Source organism: Ursus maritimus, unplaced genomic scaffold (genome assembly GCF_017311325.1).
Source record: "Ursus maritimus isolate PB19 unplaced genomic scaffold, ASM1731132v1 scaffold_14, whole genome shotgun sequence".
In the NCBI taxonomy this organism is placed as follows: Eukaryota; Metazoa; Chordata; class Mammalia; order Carnivora; family Ursidae; genus Ursus; species Ursus maritimus.
In genome coordinates, this window is record NW_024423786.1 from 33,182,356 (window position 1) to 33,199,873 (window position 17,518).

At 43.7% G+C, this 17,518-nt stretch overlaps 1 protein-coding gene and 1 long non-coding RNA gene across 9 annotated transcripts in view; one reads left to right on the plus strand and one right to left on the minus strand.

Moving 5' to 3' along the window:
• ARHGEF3 (Rho guanine nucleotide exchange factor 3) overlaps positions 1-17,518 on the plus strand; it is a 296,518-nt gene that overhangs the window by 163,866 nt on the left and 115,134 nt on the right. The gene's annotated exons all lie outside the window — the stretch shown is intronic.
• Positions 1,156-12,101, minus strand: LOC103674726. Of its 3 annotated transcripts, none has more exons than XR_571699.2 (6): positions 10,978-12,101; positions 8,915-9,039; positions 6,818-7,090; positions 6,629-6,732; positions 3,040-3,195; positions 1,156-1,327 (listed from the first exon to the last, which is right to left on the minus strand). It is a non-coding gene; the product is annotated as an uncharacterized LOC103674726 (long non-coding RNA). The 3 variants fall into 3 exon arrangements; XR_571698.2 differs by lacking the exon at positions 3,040-3,195 and adding an exon at positions 8,517-8,559; XR_571697.2 differs by lacking the exon at positions 3,040-3,195 and having other exon boundaries at positions 10,978-12,100.

Consider the following 17,518-nt stretch of genomic DNA (forward strand, 5'->3'; position numbering starts at 1 on the left):
CTTGGGAAACTTATGAACTCCCCTTCCCCCTAGAAGGCCATCTCTATGTGCCTAAAATTATAGTTATATTGAAATGCAGTTATCAAAATATTTAAATTTCAAATTTGTGGTAAGAGTTACACATGTGCTTCTTGATTAATGCTTTAAGTAACAAGATCTGGCAACAAGTCTAATAACTAATACAGCTTCTACAGGGTGATATTTTGAAATACCTGCTTCAACTATTCTGTGGTTTGAAAATATAATGATTCTATGGTGACAAAGTCATGGGTCTGCTAATGCTTCTGCAATCTGTGGCCTTCATATATACTGGAAGAAAATGCTAGATTTCAGTTGTTAATGAAACTAAAGATGTATTTTTTTTTCCATCCAAGTTCACAGATGCCCTGAATTTTGTCCATGCACTTCTTGGGGGGCTGAGAATTCTAAATTAGGAATTCTTGGTTAAGACACTCGATCTACTATGATAGGTCTTTTGCATTGTATTACTTTTGTAATTCAAATGACTGAAATAAAAAATGCAACAAATATAATTAATTTTAACCTGTTGGTATGTGAAGTTGTTAGTGTTTTAAAGGAGAGAATATAAAATGTTGTATAGAAGTAAGGGGCTGGAATAATGATGATAATGTTTTTAAGAAAACCTTGCAATAACCATTAAATCAATTCTCAACACTTGTATTTAGGTTTTTCTTTGATATCTCATTACCTTTTTGAAATAGATTAATTGAGGGATGCCTGGGTGGCTCAGTCAGTTGAGCGTCAGACTCTTGATTTCCACTCTGATCGGGATCTCAGGGTCATGAGATCAAGCCCTACCTGGGGCTTGTGCTCAGTGGGGAGTCTGCTTGCGATTCTTTCCCTCTGCCCCTCCTCCGCCTGCTCAGGTGCACTTGTACGCACCTGTGCTTGCTCTCTCTCTCTCTCTCTCTCTCTCTCAAATAAATAAATCTTTAAAAAAAGAAATAGATTGAGTCACCCCAATATTTTAGTAGGAGATCTTTTCTGCTTCTCTTATGAGAAAAATTAGTTTTAGGGTAGAAAAATGTTTTTATTTGTTAGAGATGCATTCTGACATATTTAGGGCTAAAATGTCATGATATTTGTAATTTCCTTTGTACCTCTTTAGCATAAAATATGAAGTGAATATTTTAAAGAGAAAAATCGTTTTATTTTTAATACATAAGTAATTCTGCACACAGTTTTCATCATTAAAAAAAAATCAAACAGCGATAGAACTAACAGTCCCCTGATGATGCCCTGGTTTCATGTGTCTCCTCAGGTATAATCTTGGTTATCAGTTTAGTCTCCTTCCAGGTATTTAGACCTAGTTAGACATATAGATAGAGATATAAAAATTAGCTTGTGGCAGCTTTTTACAGACATAAGTGTTGCCATTTTTTGTTTTATTTTGCAATTTGTGGGTTTTTTTTTTCCTTTTTAATAGTCTTTATTGTTTAGAGCAGTTTTAGTTTCATAGCAAAATTGAGCAGACAGTGCAGAGAGTTTCCATACACCCTCCCACCCTACACGGGCAGAGTCCTCTCCCCCATCATCATCTTCCACCAGAGTGGTACCGTTGTTTTAATCAATGAACCTACACTGACACATGATTATTACCCAAAGTCCATAGTTTACATTAGACTTCACTGGATGTTGTACATTCTGTAGCTTTTGACAAATGTGTGATGCCAGATACCCACCGTGATAGCATCTTACAGAACAGTGCCACTGCCCTGAAAATCCTCTGTGCTCTGCCTGTTCATCCCTCCCTCCCCCAACCCCTGGCAACCAAGGATCTTTTTACTGTCTCCGTAGCTTTGCCTTTTCCAGAATGTCATACATACAGCATGTAGCCTTTTCAGACTGGCTTCTTTCACTTAGTAATAAGAATTTTAGTTTCCTCCGTGTCTTTTTTGCGGCTTGAGAACTCACTTCTTTTTTATCACTGCAATTATATTTCATTGTATGGATGTACCACGGTTTATCCATTCACTCAGTGAAGGATAGGTCTTATTTTTTTAAATGCTGCTTATTATTGCATAAAGTAAATGGATCCTAGTTTACTTTAATATGATTCTCTGTGATTTTAACATGATTCTCCATGGAGGGGCACTTTTGATGTCCAGTATTTTCCAGTTACAAAGACCATCTCATACTCCAGAGCAAGCAGTGAGGTAAATACAAAAAAGTGCCTGTGGACACTTGCTATTTTAATGTTAGTATGAATAAGGTTAAATTACTGTTTTTGTGGTTCAGATTCCATCCATGGACACCAAAGAAAAGCAAATAGATAAAAACCATACTGTTATCAAATGCAGATCTGAACGGGCTATGAGAATTGGAGAAGGAAAGTTCTTTTGTCTCCATGATGTGTGCATGATTTAGGTAAAAGTATGTGCAACTTCTAAGTTTATATATCCAGAAGCATATTCCTTCTGAGTCACCCATGGTTAAAAAGAAAGAAAAGGAAGGAAGGAAAAGAGGAAGGAAGGAAAGAAAAGAAAGAAGGAAAGATGGAAAGGAGGAAGAAAAGGAAGGAAGGGAGGGAGAAGGGGAAGGGAAACTGTAGTTCTGAATTCAAAGAGTAAATTTGTGATGTTGACGAAGTTTACATCTCAACTGCCTTTAAAATTTTTCAGTTAATCAGTAGCTCTATTTTGACCGAGTTTATTTGTGGTAAAAAGTCACTAGAAAATAATTGTTCATAAATACTTTTGCTTATGATTTTTTTCCCCTAAGATATAACCTAGGTCTGTCCACCTAAAAATTATGTAAATAGTCTTGGTTAGGAAGTTCCATCCGGGCTTCCGTTCCCAGCTAATTGAGTTTTTCCCCAAATGACTTCATAATTGCATCAGGCTTCCTCTTTGATCTGGTTATATATTCCAGGTTTTAATAGCAGAAACTGTTTTTCTTCCTTCTTATTTTCTCAGTTGTGTCTGTTGCTCATTCTCTGTGAAGAAAAGGTGGTATGTTGACTTGTTCCCTTGATGTTGACTGTGCATAAACTTTTTATATCATCTGATTAATACTTACGTTCTTGAGTAACTTCTGAAAAATACCAGAAGAATCAAGGGTCCAGGAGAAATCTCATGCTTTGTGTGTCTTCCTCCACCCTGCTGTCTCGTTTGACACTGCTGGGTGTAGATCATTTTATGGGGAGCGTTGACTCCATATGAGCAAGTAGTTTCTCTGCAAACAACTCTCAAGGTTAGTATTGATGGTGAAGCATTTGAAACTGAACCATGGGCTTATCTTCAGTCATCAAAATGCCAGCTTGGAGTTAGCTCCTTAGAAGTCATGCAGGGAACTGAAGGTGTTTATTGTGTTTTTTTCCCTGAGCAGACTGATTTTTCCTCTTATAGTTCTATAAAGGAGATTTCTTTTACTCCCCACACACCTCACAATGCCAATTTACAAAATTGGAGTCTTCTACTGAAGACTAAAATCAGTACATCTAAGCTATTTTCTTCACCTTTGTTTGGCGGAGGAAGGTGATTGATTTGCTGGCCAGATCTATATAAATTCTATCAAGGAAATATTTGTCACTGTAGAGTTAATGAGTTTATCTGTTCATTCTTTAGTGCATTCATTAAATCATTGATGACTAATTCAGTCAACTGGCATTTATGGAACTTTACCCTGTGTCAGGCACAAGGACACTGCAGGAACGAAGACTTAAGACTTTTTGTCAACAGACAAGGGGGATTGCTCTTGATTTTGTTACAAGTTAACCAAGCCCAGGGAAGACACATCTTAGCTGTACCTGGGATTGGTTTTCTCCTTCCTATAAGGGAGTAATTCCAGATTGTTGGTTGGTTTTGAAAGAAAGAAATTTTGCTATAAATTCCACTGCTACTAACATTTTTCTCCCTTAGAGGATCCTTGAAACTGATTTACTTTCTTTTAGCTGGTCAACGCGAAGGTTCATCTGGGGAAATGCTTCACCTCATTTTATGCAAAAGCCAGACTTGAGAAATTATACTGTATGGCGGGTGGGCTTTCCTTTGTGTTCTTCTTAGAGTTAAGGTATTTAGGTCTGAGAGCACTGGGTTTCAGAGCAAGATCTCTGGAAGTTTTAGACCCGGAAGGGACCTTAGAGATTATTTAGTTGAATACATTTCATTTTGTAGATATGAAAATTGAAGCTGAGACAGGAAGTCAAGTGCCCTGCTTGAGATGACCAAGGAAGAGTAAAAGTCTCTTGGGACTCATGTTCTGGATTGTACCTGAAATCCAGGAACATGCAGAAGCTAAGAGTTCTGGTTTTGGTGTTTTGAATTCTGGCCTCACCACTTCCTAGCTGTGTGACCTTGGGCAGCATATTCAACCTCTCTGTGTTAGTTTCCTTGGCTAGAAAATGCAGATGGTAATTGAGTTGTTCTAAGGGCTCAGTAAGATCATACAGCAGGGCTTTGGCACAAGTGAGCACTTCGTTACTGCTGAAGTTGTAAAATAATCCAGCAGCATGGGACGAGACACAGACAGAGATATTGTCTGTTTTAGGCACTACTGTCATTCTGGTGCCCAAGAAAGTACCTGGTATGTATATATCCAACCCTCAGAAAGATTTGTTGAATGGATTTTTTTCAAATGTAAATTTGGTAATTCTCATAAAAGATAAATGATACCAGGAAGGCAGAAATACAGATACTGTTTATGTGTTGCTTAAAACAAAGGCCCTTTTGGGGGGAACAAGTTTGATTTTAAATGAATTATTATTTGTAAATAATAATTAATAGAAGTATTTAACGAAATGTCTCAGCTGTTGATTGCATTCTACAAAGCTTGACTCAGAGCTAAGCAGTCACGAACAATCGGTGACTGGCTGATAACACCACCGCGAGCTCTGCCTCATCGTGGAGCCAGAACCACACCATTATCATGTCCAGTTGGACCACTTTTATCAGGCTCCGCTCATATCCGTAGTGGCTGGATGATTCCAGAAACCTCCCACCAGGTCTCCTTGCTTCTGCCCTTGACCCTCTGTTGTCCACTCTCAACACAGCAGCTAGAGAGTTTCTTTTAAGTCTGAGTTACACACTGTCTCGCTCATGTCTCCCTCCTGACTCAGGGGCATCACTGCATCTTCCTAGTGGCCCTTGAGGCCGAGCACGATCAGGTCATGAGGCTTCTCCTGCACCCCATCACCTACCACTCTCCCTTCCCCTGTGCTCTCCACACCCTGGCCCTCTTTTTCTTCTCCACTCACACCCCAGGGCCTTGGCAAAGCCGATTCTCTCTATGGAAAGCTCTTTTTTATTCCCATGTGACATAGTTCCTCATCGTCCTTCAGGTATCTGCTCAGAGGTCCTTAGACGGGCTTTTTCTGTCCCCCATTCCCCACCCCACCCTCCCAAGCACTCCCTACTCTTCCCACCTGACTTTATTTTTTTCTTCATTATATTGCCACATGATGTTTTTTTTATTTGTTAGTATCTTCTCACTGGGATATAACTTTTCTTTCATTTTCTGCCTTATTCCTAACATCTGGAATGGTGTCTGGCACCGAGTGTGTCCAGTTCACATTCACGGGATAATGAATGAGCGGCCACTTCATTGTTCATGTTTCACGCTGTCCTTGCGAGGTTACCGTAAACATGACTTGGATTTATCTTGGCAACATTTGAAGAATGTCTGTCTTCCTCTGTACACATTTTTGCATACTCTCATCTTGAAGAAAAGTGAGAAAACAAGAGGAAAAACCAAGGCCAACCTACCTGAAGAGACCTTGTGGTATACAAAGCAAGATAAGGGAACGTAGAGCCAGGGCTTTATGAGCTAATGAGAGAAATCAGCCTGAAGATAAGAGGACATAAGCAATATGGAACGTACACATGATTTCTGCAGATAGGGAATCGTGACTGCCCGCGCTCCCATGTCTAACTCTCTCAGGATAATGGTCAGAACGGAAATTTTCCGTTAAAATGAAAAACATTCCCCTTTGAAGTCTCAATTCCTTTCCATTTGACTGGCATTTACTGAGCACAGAGCGCTGCTCCTTGTGCCCACCATGAGGTCATGGAAAGAGAGGAACTTGTAAGGCGTTGTCACTAAGCTCATCTCTGGTTGATCCAAGTTAATGGGAAGGAGTGTATTCTAGGACATTTAACAACAGCGGAGTGCCAGTACATGATTCATATCTCTCCCTGGAATGCGTTCTAGGAATTGCATTGAAATATGAGCGTGCCTTGCATTCCTGAGCATTCTCAGTCCTGCGGAGAAAATAAGGGAGCCGCTTTGGAGAGACCCAATTTTGTAGGAACTAGAGGTGTGCCAGGTTCTTCCAGCTGGACCTGGGTGGAATTCCACCCCCCTCGCCCTCTGGGGTGAGTGGAGGAGCCCCACCTGGGAAAGTGCTGCAGGGTACCTGCCATGCCGACCCCCCACCCTTAGCTTCCCCTTACCTTGTGTTTGGCTTATTTACTTGGAGAAGGTGAATAAGGTTGTGGTTTAAAATGGTTTTTGTTGATTATAAGACAGTGGGTAACTGAATAAGAGGTACTAAATGGACCCCCCCCCCACAAATGGACGTGATGATCTACTCAGTTTAATCATGTTAGTAATTTAAAAGAAAGACACGCTTATTTTTATTTGCAAATAACCCAAATGACAGAAGACCCACCTAGAGTTGACAGAGATGACTGCCCTTTGAACAATGTATCCATTCTCGCAGATGGCACCTCAGCCACTGTCCAGATGTTAGAGCCGCGGGAATTGACGAAATTCCTAGAGGAGAGAGAAGAGAGAAAACACCTTAACATGGTTTGGTTTTCACAAATTTGAATGTTACGTTTAGCTGAAACATATTTACCTTTAAAAAATTGTAAATTGTCTTCCTTTAAAGTCGGCGTTTCATGTTGTTTTGCCTTCACAGGGAAAAGGGGTTTTGCTTATGCTTTTGCATCTGAAGCGCCACACCATCTGTGTTCTCTGACACATGCCTGCTTTAAGTTCCGCTGTGTTCCTTGATGAGGGCCTCCCTCCGTAATACAACCGGCCACTGAGACTGAGATTTAATTTAAATTGTCAGATTGCAGAAGATAGGCCATGTGCTTGTTGTCCCCGCGGGAAAGTGGAGGAGTGTCTGAAATGAGAAATGAGCCTGCTGCTGGCGGTGGTCACGAAGAATGTGTCTGAAAACAGGGATGGTATGAAGGGAGGGTTATCTCTGTGTGTTATATAACGAAGGACTTGATTGATGGGGTCTTGAGAAACTACAGTAAGGAACAAAATTGCCATTGGGACCCCAGAGGTTTTGCTCAGTTTAGGAATTTCCATTTGATGGAAGGTCTCATGTTGTTAGCAGAAGAGTGACATTTGATTGAGTAGACATTGAAATGTTCCTATATTTTATTTGATGTGGTCTTGAAGAAGAAAGCTTGCTTCTGAGAAAAGGGTATCTATCCAGTCATTTCCCTCTCTCCTAGAAAGATCGATGGGAAGCAGCATTGAGCATTGAATAGCTTCCCAAGGTACAAGTGACTCAGAGGACATTTCTAGACTCTAAATCCTCGAGGACCTTATGTGTATTTTTTAATTCTTTTTCTCATTAATTCATTTTTTTAAAAGATTTTATTTACTTGACAGAGAGAGAGAGACAGCGAGAGAGGGAACACAAGCAGGCTGAGTGGGAAAGGGAGAAGCAGGCTTCCTGCTGAGCAGGGAGCCTGATGCGGGGCTTGATCCCAGAACCCTGGGATCATGACCTAAGCCAAAGGCAGACGCTTAACGACGGAGCCACCCAGGCGCCCCCATTAATTCTTTTATTCATATTCATATTGACTGAGCATCGCTATGCTCACACTGTGTTGATAGAAGATAAAATGGTGACAAGAGAGGCCAGTTTCTGGTAATTTACGGCCTAGTCGAGGAGGCAGACATAAATTAATTACAATAACAAGAATATAATAACAAGTGGAAATAAAAGCTTTGAACGTGAGAGAGGCATGTTGCTGTGAGGGCATTTAATCAAGGACCTTGACATAGTCATGAAAGGTCAAGAAAGGCTTCTCTGAGGAAGTGAGATCTGAAAGAAGGGAGAGGGTTAACTAGATTAAAGGTGAGAGTGAGAGTTGCAGCCTGGAAACAGCATGTGCAAAGGTCCTGTGGTAGGGTGGAGCATGCCACTTTAAAGGCAAATGTGTCTGGGAGGTGGTAGATGGTAAGATTAGAGCAATTGGCAGAAACCAGACCATGCAGAGCCTCAAAGAACATGTTCAAGACTTAGATTGTTATCCTAAGAACAGTAAGGAGTCACTAGCAGGGGCCGGGGGCGGTTTAAACAACGGCATGGTGTGTGTTTCGAGAAGATTCTTCCCGTTGCTGAGTGGAGAATGTCTCAGAGGAAGCCAAGGTTCGATGTAAGACTTAGCTGGCTGTGGAGCAGATGGGTTTGAGGAACAAGTGTAGAACTTTCTATCTTTACTGCCTCATCTGGGATAGGTGTTTCTCAGCATGGATTAGAAGACTAGGGTTTTATTTTGACTTCTGTCATTGGGTAGCTATCTGACCTTGTACCTGTTGCTTCACGTCTCTGGGCATCAGTTTCCACATCTGTAAAGTAAAGCAGTCAAATTACATCCTTTCCAGTGACCCAGTTCCCCAGATCCGTGATGTTTCGGGTACCATGGGTTTTTCAGGTAGATGATTAGAAGGTAAATACATTAGATGTTGGTTAATAATGGGAGACCAGCCTCTTAAGTTTGCTCATGTGACCACCCTGCTTCAAGTTCTTCTCTCCACTCCTTGGATGGTGGAAGAAGACATCAGCAGTCAAGGACACTGAAGCATGCTTTTCCATTTCTCATTATGGCAAACAGAAGATTGTTCTTTAATTAGGATACTGTCTTAGTTCAGGCTGCTATAACAAAATACCTTAGTCTGAGTGCCTTAAACAACAGAAATTTACCTCTTACAGTCCTGGAGACTGGGAAATTCAAGATCAGGATGCCGGAACATGTGGTCCCTGGTGAGACCTCTCTGACTGGCTTGCAAACAACCACCATCTCACCTTCTCTCTGTGTCCTCAGATGGCTGGAAGAGAGACAGGAGCGCTTGTAAGGGCATTAATCTCATCCTGGGGGCCCCATCCTCATGACTTCATCCAAACCTAATTGCCTTCCAAAGGGCCACCTCCAAATTACCACTACAATGGGGGTTAAGGCTTCGACTGTATGCATGTTAGGGGGACACAAATATTCAGTCCATAACAGATGCCTTTTTGAAATACACCAGATGTGATTCATTAGAAAAATAAAACAAAACCCTTTACACGAGTGGGAGTGAAAGCAGGGATTCTAATGAAGCAGCCCCATGAACACAGCCCCCGTGGAGTGGAAAAAAGCAAGAGGAGTTTTTGCTAAGGGGGTTCATTTGACTTTGTGCCCTATGATTTTGGAATCCTTTGTCAGCAGTTGTAACAGGCGCGCTCAGCTGCAACCACAAACATTTTCCAAAGGAGGAGTGTTGATAACATTTTCATTGACCTAAAAACAAATCTAATGAGAGGGCCAAAGGAAAGACAGGAGGTGTAATTTGCTGGGTAGCGTCGGTCAGCTGCCCGCAGCAGCCTCATCCTGTGTGAGTCTTTAAATGAACGCACGTTGCCACAGAGATCCCTGGAGGCGGCACAACTCAGCTTTGGCCCCGCAGACGACACAAATTCAGACAAAGCAGCACTGTTGACCTTCAGACTGCAAGCGGACTGCTTTCTTCGTGCCATGTCGCCCAGTGAAATAATCCCCCATAAAAGCTTTTTGTTGAGCCATTGGAATAAGAGCCAGGATTTGGGAAGGGGTATTTCCCCACCCTCTGAAAACGTGGTTTGATGTCGGCTCAACAAAAGCTGTTCCACGGATCTGAGTTCAAAGTGCGCACAGAGCATTTGTGGAGTAGAGGGTTTCTTGTGTGATGCTTTGGTCACTCTGGGGGGTGGGAGGTGGGGGTTGACATCTCTCACACTTAAAGAAGGACACACTGCCCGTGCTCCCCATTCCAGGCCCCCTCACTATGTCTTTGCATCTGTGCCATTCCTTGTAAACTCCTGAAAGGTGGATGGGCAAGGAGGGCCAGGGAGTCACCTTTCCTTTTGCTCCCTCATTTCAAGCTGTGGATAAGAATCTCTGTTTTTGACTCGGTAGCAGATTGGCCAGAGGTCATTTTTTTTAGTGTACTCTGTTGCCGTGTGTGGGTTTTGGGGGCCACTCGAGAACTGTTATAAGCCAGTGGAAGTAGAGCCGCTGCTTTTTAGATGGGGACGCATTTGGGAGAGAAAGAGTAAAGAAGAAATGAAAAAAAAAAAGCCAGAGGTAGGGTAGAAGGTTTCAATGACCCTTAGAAGAGAAAGAGGAGCAAGAGCCCGAGTCAGGCACATTCTCCAGTTTTGGGGAGAGAGGGAGTGCTGTCTGGCAGGAACTTCTGGGCCCAGCACAAACTTGGCAGTGGTGGACTCTATTCCCGGCTCCCTGCGGGGCTCTGAGCAGCCCCTCTTCCGAGGGCCCTGCAAGAATCTAGGCTTCCCCAACCCCACCCTCCAGCCCCTAGGCGTTACAAGCACAGGCTCCTTTTAAGAAGCGGGTGGCCCATTGCCCCCTCTGCAAATGAATCAAGAGAGGAAAGCCCGGGTCTGGGACTCCTGCTTTTACCCTCTTCTGGTCTCCAGTGTCCTTGCTTGCCCTGCTAGGAGGAGGGTTTCCTTTGGCATGTTTTTACGTGGGCAGTTGAGGTTTTAGATTTTGAGTATTTGAGGGCTCACACTGGTTTTGTTCCAACCCTAGATGTCAGAACTGGGCCCATGTCCCTTGCAGCCCCTGGGGGACTGCAGATCGCCTGGGGACATCCCTTCACTCCTGCAGGGTGAGATGGCCCCTAAGACTCCTCTACGCCCTACCCTCCCTCCAAAGTGCATGATTAAGGTCCCAGGCAGAAGGCACCAGGGAGGCCGGTCCCACCACACCACTGATCACAACTTACTGAAGGCTCGCTGTTCGCTGGTGCCTTGCACTGTGTCGGGCAGCTTCTCTAGTCGGCAGAACCAGCCCGGTGCGTAGTTACCATCAGGCCCATCTTACAGGAAACGGGCAAATGCGGTTTCTTTCCTCTGAGCTTCACTGACTCGCACAGGGGTCTTTCCTGGCTATGACCTCCTGTCCTGTCCCTGCAGCGGAGGGCCACAGGGGCTTTATTGCTGCAGCCGTGGCCTTTCCCATCCCCAACCAAGGGAGCGCTCATAAAGACAGATCTGTTCTTTAGCAGTTTCTCAGCAAGAAAAGCACAGGAAATGACCTTAGTGCATTTTTTTTTCTTTTGCCTTACCCCCCAACAGCTATTAGGCTACTTTTTAAAAAACATACGTCAGATCATGTTACAGCCCTTGGTCAAACCTTCTAGCAATTTCCATGGGGTCTATACATTTAGATTGAGGGGGGGAAAGCACATCTTTATTTTCACTAACTTCCAACTGAAAATTACATTTCCTTTTGTTACAAATGAGAGCAGCAAACCATAGCAGTACCCGTGACTTTGTCACCAAAAGAGTGCCCTGATATTTTCTTTTTACATTACACTGATTGCACACATCTCTAAATATCTTGTATGTCCATGATTACTGAAAATGACAGTATTGAGGAGACCCATCACAAGATCTTGTTATTTAAAGCATGAGCAAAGAAATCATTTGTACCATGTGATAAATTAATTATCTAATATGTTGATAACTATTTTAATATAATGGGTTTCCTTCATCAGAAGTGTACCAGAGCAGGTGTTATGGGAATGTTGGGAGCAGTTGCCGTATTTCAGGCAATAAGGGGATGCATTGGCTAAAGAATTAAAAAACAATAAGAAGTTGACTTCAAGTCTGCTTTTTATTATCACTATATGCTGGCAACTCTAAATAATGTAATTGATAAAATATTCCTCCATGCCAAGATAAACCACTTCCATTATCCCCCTGCCCCGGTACCCCCAACTATGATCTTCATAGTCCTAAATTTTTTTGAAGATTTTATTTTAGAGACAGGCAGGGACAGGGGAGGGACAGTGGGGAGGAGCAGAGGGAGAGGGACAAGCAGACGCCCACTGAGCCCAGAGCCCAGCACAGCTCGATCTCATGACCCTGAGATCATGACCTGAGCTGAAATCAAGAGTCTGATGTTTAACCATCTGAGCCACCCAGGTGCTCCTTCATAATCCTAATTTTTTTTTTTTTTTTTGGTTTCTGTTTTGTTTTGTTTTGTTCTTTGTCATTTAAAAACACTTTGTAAGGAGGTGTCCATAGGCTTTAGCATGCTGCCCATGAGGTTCTTGGCACAAAAACAATGAAGAATCCCTGCTTTAGAGTGAAATACAGATCCAGCTTCCTTGGCCTGCAGGGCCTGATATGCCTGGGCTCCTGCCTACCTGCCAACCTCATTCCCTCCACCATCCCCCTCTCTTGGCACCTTCTAGTAAACCAGAATGACCTGGTGTTCCTCAAACATGCCAGGTTCATTCCTGTCTTCCTTCTCCCGCCAGATCTGGCTCACATCTTGCTCTGATCTCAGCCTTTTATTCTGCGTCCTTGTAGAGGCCTTGCCTCATATCAGCCCTGATAATCCTATCCAGAGGAGGCCCTCCCCTCCCCCAGTGTTTCCTCTTGGCAGTTAGAGCTAGTCACCGAAAGGTAAGTCCACAAGCACATACAGGGACCCTGATTGTCAGTGGTGCTCCCTGCTGTGGCCCCAGCCCCAAGCACCTTGACAGACACTGGCGGAGTGTCCTCTGAGCTGAGTTTGCTTCTCTTGAACTCTCCATGGTAGCAGCCAGTTAATCATATTTATTTAGTCACTAGGCTTAAAACAATTAAAATGGTCGTTTCCAAACCTAGTGAAATGTCTTCAGCGACAAAAATGCATGTGGATATAGTGAATAGGTTATGTAAGTGACCCTGAAAGAAAAAAAAGAAACCTGTCAAATGTAATTTATAGGTCAGAAAAAGGCACCAGATTTCCCCTCCCGCCTTCTTTGGTGGCAGATCAATTTGGAAAAAGCAGCAGAAATCTGACTCACAGAACCTTAGACAGCAAAGGTGCTGTGTCTCACAGAGTAAGTACAGAGGTAGACCGGACCCCGGTTGACTGACTCAGTTACTTTACTCAAAGCAAACACCAGGCCTTCCCATCTCCCCAGATCCTCCATACACTTCAGACTGGTGATTTTCATGGTTGCAAGATGACTGCCCATAGCTATGGAAGCAATGTGCTCCCATTTTCTAGAAAATAAGTCCTTCCTTTAAGTATGTTTGGCATGTGAAGTCATACGCTCATCCCTGTGCCAGTAACAGCTCCCAGAGGAATGCTAGGCAGTTCGACTCAGATGATACAGTGGGCATGCAGTAAATATTTGCAGAAAACAGGGGTTCCATAGGAAGGAGAAAGAGGGATAGCTATTAAAAAGGCAACCCACTGGGGCGCCTGGGTGGCACAGCGGTTAAGCGTCTGCCTTCGGCTCAGGGCGTGATCCCGGCGTTCTGGGATCGAGCCCCACATCAGGCTCCTCTGCTATGAGCCTGCTTCTTCCTCTCCCACTCCCCCTGCTTGTGTTCCCTCTCTCGCTGGCTATCTGTGTCAAATAAATAAATAAAATCTTTAAAAAAAAAAAAAGGCAACCCACAGTGTCCATGATAGGTGTAGCTCTTTAAGAAAACAAATTTCTAGGGCACCTGGGGTGCTCAAGTGTTTGAGCATCTGACTCTTGGTTTCAGCTGGGGTCGTGGTGTCAGGGTTGTGGGATTGAGCCCCACACTGGGCTTTGCGCACGGCGAGGAGTCTGCTTGGGGTTCTCTCTCCCTCTGTCCCTCCCCCTGCTTGCACACATACTCTCTCACTCTCTCTCTCTCTCAAATGAATAAATCTTTTTAAAAAAATCAAAACTCTTTTTGTTTTATTGTTGAAGAATAACTATTTAGAATGGGTTCCAATGGGAATAGATTGAATCTTTTTGTTTTTTATTTTTTCAAATACATAAGTCATTTTTCTTCTAGAAAAGAATTTTTTTTTTAATTATTGCGTTCATCTCGGCCTTGTTATCAGTCATGTGATCTGGCAGCTGAAGAATTATGGGCCATGGCTGCAGACTTGGCTGCTTATGTAACAGGCTTTGCTCTCCATGGTTAGTTTTAAGGGAGAATGTGTGCCAGGGATTTGGAAAAGCTCTAATATAAATTTTCAAATAAATGACATTGCTTAGACCTTACTTAGATTATGAAGAAGCAAGTCAATTGATCTTGGAAGGCAGAGCAAAGCGTCTAACCGAGCTCCATAAACCTCTCTCTCTCTCTCTCTTTTTAATTCCAGTTTTATTACAACAGAAGCATCAACTACAATTGTGATGGAACCTTTGAAATTAAAAAAAAAAACTCTCAAAGTGGAATAGAATTTTGGTTTGCTTTGGGAAAATTATAAAACACAAGACACAAGTAAAGAGGGGATCTATGTTTATATAATCTATATGTGTAAATGCACAGAGAAAGGTCTGGAAGAAGAGCCACCTACATGCACTTCAGCAGAGAAGGGAGCTCTTTAGGGGTGGAGGTGCAGGGGGAGGGGGCCTGAGGGGACTCAAGTCATGTCTGTAAGGAGGATGCGTATTTATGAATCGTTGGTGTAATAAAACACTAATAAAAGAGTTTATCAGCAATAAAGAGACAAGTGAAATCACAGTATTAGGTTTGATAACTTAAGAATCCTTTAGTTCCACGTTGGTATGTGAAGGCTTGGGGAAAGAGCTAGGAAAGAGGTTGAGTCTTCTAAAAATGTTGAGTCAATGTCCTTCCAGACAGATATTAGACATAGGTCTTTCATTTTCATTTTCTTTTTCTTCCTCTTTCCCTATTATCTCCATACTTTTTTTTTTTTCCTCCCTGAATTATGTGTATTTCGTGTGGCTTGGTGCCTTTCAATGGTGCTACTTCCCGGGATGGGCTAGTTGTGGATTCAGATCGCCCAGCCACCCCACCCCCACCCTGCTGGCAGACATCTCCCATAGACACTGGCTCAGCACCCCCAGCCCTACCTCTCCCTCCCCAGCATTGGCCTCTGCTGCTTTGCAGGCCCTCTGACCTCCCCCACCTCCAAACTGGGTGAAATGACCTAACTGGAAAGAGAAAAGAAGCCCTCTGAAAGCCAAGTAGTGGGGTTGAAAAATGGTGCTTGTCTTTTTGGAGGTGTGGCTTTAGAAGTTAAATTTCCTTGCGTTTTTGGGTTGGGGATAGGTACTTGGAATGCCTTTACTGATGGCAGCTCTCATCCATCATCTGTGCCGTGTGTGTCTCAAATGTGGGAGAGCTGTGATTCAGTCTTGCAGCTGTTTCCCCTTCACAGTCTAGTTCTGTGGTGCAGTCACTCAGGGGGCAGGCCGCCCAGAGTACTTGTTTTCATATCAGTAAAATCCGTGTATTGCTACCAGGGTGAGACATTCTGAAAGTCAGAAAACACGTGTTTGGATTCCTGTTCCTCCACTTTCTTGGGAAAGTCATTTTATCTTCTGCATAAAAATGGCAACAGTAATATTGCCTGACAGCCTCAAGTCTTTCTCGCTACAGTGAAACCCCTTTGGTGACGGCAGGTACCTCTCCATCCTGCCCCTCACCTCCATCTCTCTCCTCTCCACTATCCTCAGCTCCATTTGCTCCTAGATCCACTCCGGTCTTGATTCCTCCCTTAGTCCTCATCTGACCCGATAGCCAGACATCATATGGTGTTGGCCAACCAGGTGTTGCCATGGCTACATCTAATGGCTTTTTTTTTTTTTTTTTTTTTCCATCCTGACCTCTGCCGCATGGTATGGCTGACCGTTCCTGATCCAGTTCTCCCTTCTGTGTGGCTTCCATGACCTACACTCTCCTGTTTCAGCCACCACTTTCTGGCCACTCCACCTTGGATTCTTTCACACGTTCCTCTTCCTGTGGCCATCACTTAAATGGAAATGTCCACTGGGGTCCTGAGTGAGGCCTCCTCGTCAGCTGCATCTGAATGTCTCTCCCAGAATTCACCCTTTACTTGTTTAAAGTACAGCTCCTGCCTTGCCCCCACCACCAAACCCACTGCCCCTCAAGGTATTTGTGTTCCCCTGAATAGCACTTCTCTGTTGGCAAAGCCAGAAACCTGGGTGGCATGATGGCCTGGTTCCTTCCCCTTGTTTCCCACACTGAATCTGTATCACCAAGTCTCAACTTGCCCGCCTCCTAAGTATCTCTGGAATCCTCTGGTTTTCTCCAGCCCCGATGCCTCTTCCTTTGCTGAAGGCATTTCCTCTTTGGCCTGCATTNNNGCTGCCTTCTTCCTCCCCCTCACATCTATTCCCTACAGAAAGCCAGAGGGACCTTCCTAAAACACAAGTTGGACTGTTGCTCTGCTGCTTTACCCTTTTTGGTGCCTCTTCCTATTCCCTCTAGAGAAAGCCCAAGGAGAAGGGCTCCTTCTCAACGTGACTTGCAAGCCCCAGCCCTGCCTGCCCCCTGTGTCTTTTACCATTTCTTTTCTCTCTTGAAACAGACCAGATTTCCCTCACCATAGCCCCTTCCACCTGCTGCTCCTTCTGCTGGAATCTCCTTTCCTTCATCCTCACCCTGGCCTGGTTGTCCTTTGGGTCTCCACTTTCTCATAACCTCCACTGAGAAGCTCTCCCTGGTCCTCAGTCAGGTGCCACTTCTAGAGGCTTCCATAGGAGTCTGTGTTTCCACCGGTTATGTCAGTGCCTGCCGTGCCTGGCATAACCCTTGGAAGTACGTGCTTCTCAAGTAGTCAACCAAGAAAGGAAAAATGAGGATTCATGGTGTGTGAAAGGGGCTCTGTAATTTTAAAGCATTCCTTAATTTCACTTCTTAACAAAACAGTCTAAAATAAAAATGTAGCAAGAAAACCTTGGATCTCCCATAATGATAACTCAGTTGTATTGTTGAGGGTGGAAGATATGGTCTTTCTTCCTCACAATCACCAGATCTGTTTGTTGGTGGACTTCTGTTGCTGGACTTCTGTTGCTGTCGTCTTCCCTGAATTTCCCTCTGACGATGCTGTGTGTGGTCTGTTCGGTTACCTCCGCACCCTGTGCTCAGGGAGTAGACAGAAGTGCTGCACTGAAAGAAGTAAGAAACAAGGTTCATCGTATGTACAGATTTCCGTCTTTAGGTCAGATCCAGTGTTTAAAAATCTGCCATTTCTGGGAGGTCCTGTATTCTTAAACACAAAACCCCTTCAACTTCAAATAGAGACTCAACTGATGCACCCTGGCTGTTCTTAGCTCAGGCTTTCACTATTTTTTTAAAGGCAGTGCAGGATCCATATGCCCATTGAGCAGCCAGCCTTCCTCTTTGAGAAGTAATAATTCCAGTGAATCAAGGCAGTGGTGGAGAGGATAAAGTAGACATGCAGGCCCGGGATTTGATGAATGGGGCAGCCCAGCCTGAAGGTGGAAAGATTACCAGCTGCATGCTTCACATTTTCTTCTTTAGGTTGACCATTAAGAATGGCATAGT